Genomic DNA, 3,159 nt, shown 5'->3' with positions numbered 1-3,159 from the left:
TGGAAAGAGCCTAAATGTCCATCACCTGATGAGTGGATCAAGAAGATGTGGTGTATATACACAATGGAGTACTACATGGCAATGAGAAAGAATGAAATATGGCCATTTGTAGGAAAGTGGATGGACCTCGAGGGTGTCATGCTAAGCGAAATAAGTCAGGCAGAGGACAGAAACCATAAGTTTGCATTCATAGGTCTAACAGGAAAACAGGAGAAACCTAATGGAGGACCAGAGGGAGGGGAAGAGGGAACAGAGTTGGGCAGAGAGAGGGATGCAAAACTTGAGAGACTATTGAATGCTGAAAATGAACTGAGGGTTGAAGGGGAAGGGGGAGGGGGGAAAGAAGTGGTGGTGATGGAGGAGGGCACTTATGGGGAAGAGCACTGGGTGTTGTATGGAAACCAATTTGACAATAAACTTTAAAAAAAAAAAAAAACTCCTATAACAACACCCAAAAAACAAGTAACTAAAAACTGGGCAGAAGACATGAACAGACATTTCTCCCAAGCCCTCTAGATGGCCAATAGACACATGAAAAGATGATCAATATCACAAATCATCAAGGAAATGCAACAAGATACTACCTCACACCTGTCAGAATGGAAAATTAAAAACAAATGTTGACAAGGATTTGGAAAAAGAAAAAAATAAAAGGAACCCTCAGACCATTGGTAGGAGTGCAAACTGGTAAAGCTTTTGGGGGAAAACACAATGGATATTCCTAAAAAATCTAAAAATTGAATTACCGTAGGACAGTAATTCCACTACTGGGTATTTGCCCAAAGAATATAAAAATGCTAATTCGAAAGGATATATGCACCCTTATGTTATTGCAGCTTTATAATAGCCAAATTACAAAAAGCAACACAGGTGTTTATCAAGAGATGGGTGGATCAAGAAGATTGGCGCGAGCACACACACAGAAATATTAGTCATAATAAAGTGAAATCTTGCCATTTACAACAGCATGGATGAGTCTAGAGGGTATTATTCTAAGCGAAATAAGTCAGTTACAGAAAGACAGTAAATACAGTAAGATTTTACTCCTATGTGCAATTTAATAAATGATCCAAAAGTGGACAAGACTCCCCCACCCACACCAGATTCTTAAATATAGAGAGCTGGTAGTGACCAGAGGGGAGGTGGGTGGGATGATCAGTAAAATAGGTGAAGGGTATTAGAAGTACACTCATCTTGGTGAGCAGTAAGTAATGTATAGAATTTTCAGTCACTGTATTATATACCTGAAATATATAACACTGTGTTTATTATACTGGAATTAAACAGCCAAATCAACTGCACAGAAGGGACGCTTTTTCAAAACCTTTTTCAAGACTAAAGTACTGGGTCACTGGGTGTTAATCTAGAGATATTATGAATTTAGATGATTGATAATAAAATAAATTATAGTATGTTGTTAAAAAAAAAACCTTTGCAAAAACCTAGCTAGGGGGAGGGGAAAGATGGCAGAGAAGTAGGGAGCTTTGTGGCTTCCGCCCGCCCGCAATAATCAAACTGAGGAGGACCAAAGCCACTATATTCTGATCTTCAAGAACTAAAGGTGTGTGCACAGAGCCCTTATAGATGACAGCCTCATGGATGCCCGAGTGCGAGCAAACTGGGACCAGAGACACTAAGGGAAGGGAAGGGAGCGGCGGCCCAAAGTGGAGCCAGGAGAGAGAAGTGCCCAAAAAGGTGGGAGAGGGCTGTGTGTGCAGAGGTGGCCATTTGGAGCCACTTGCGAAATGGCTGTGTAGAGCAGCAGAGAGCCTAGGGGAAGAAAGAGACTGAAAACGATCATAGAGAGATGCTGGAGAGGGAGAGACCTCGGCCTGGGACTCAGAGACACACCATCCCATATATAGCTGCTGGACACAGGGAAGTAAATTCATCCCCCTCAGCGGGCTTGTTCTCCCTTGGGCTCTGCAGCTTGGTGACTCCAGGCAGAGCCAGGGATAAGCTGGCTCCTCATTCCCTTACTCAATCCTGGCTAGAAAGCCGCCTGCCTGCGGGAAGACATTTCATTTCATCTCATCTCGGACAACAGCATTAAAGTGTATGGACTAGGATTTGGAAAAGTGGCGGAGTCTAGGGAAAACAAAACAAAACAAAACAAAACAAAACAAAACAAAACAAAACAATTTGGCCCGCCCTTGGCATAGGGAGAGCCCGAGGCACAGGGAGATTGGACTTAAAATAAGTGGCTGGTAACGTGGTCTGAGATAACGTGGTCTGAGAAGGGTTTGGGGCCCCACCATTCTTCTCCCAGCAACCCCTAAGGTGGGGCCTTGGTGAGTAGCCCGAGACCCGACCTACTTACACCAAAGCATGCCCATCAGCCCTGAAGAGCTGCCTTTTTTTTTTTTTTTAACACCCCCCCTCCTTTTTTTTTTTTTAACTTTTTTAAAAAATCTTTTTTCTCTTTTCTTTTTTTCCTTTATTTCTCCTTTTCACCCCTGGGGTCTGGGAAAGACCAACATTTATACACTGCTGTGATTAGATCATTCCAGCCATCCAGATAAACTTTTCCTTATCTCATTCTTATCTCTCTCCTCTGCAGGTTTTACAGACTGTCCTTTGTCGTTTCTGTCCCCCCTTCTTTTTCTCTTTTCTTTTCCTATTTTTTTTACCCTTTTGGTTTGCTTATTTATATGATTTGCCTGTGCATTGGCATGCTTTTGTTCCCTGTTTATTGGTCTGTCTGTTCTTCTCTTCAGGACTTGTCGGGGCCGCCAAGTTTTCTGTCTGCCTCAGGCAAGGATTATCACTCCGTTGAGTGAGCCAGTAAACAAGATTTGCATCTGGAGGCTGGAGATTGCCATTTCCTGGTCAAAATAACTTTTGGCAACTATCTTGCTGAGCTAGACGTGAGTGGCCAAGGCACACAAAAGATCAAAACCGTATTCAGTGTTAGTTCTCCATCCCCCAAGATTACTAAGGCAAAGTCTGGGCGCTTCTTTGATATGCATTCGACTCTGTAGTCTGCCTAGGTCAGCTTGCCTTGTTTTCCCCCCCCTGAAGACTATATAAGAACAGTTCTTTGAATAAACGCTCTCTTTCGCCTGATCGGAGAACCGTGAGTTCTGTCTTTACTCTTTGCGTCTCCCTCTCCTGCCCCCTTTTTCTCTCCCTCCCTCAGGAGAAGGACCCGGGACGATT

Source organism: Suricata suricatta, chromosome 9, assembly GCF_006229205.1.
Source record: "Suricata suricatta isolate VVHF042 chromosome 9, meerkat_22Aug2017_6uvM2_HiC, whole genome shotgun sequence".
Classification (NCBI taxonomy): domain Eukaryota; kingdom Metazoa; phylum Chordata; class Mammalia; order Carnivora; family Herpestidae; genus Suricata; species Suricata suricatta.
Note: the sequence above shows the minus strand (reverse complement) of the source record.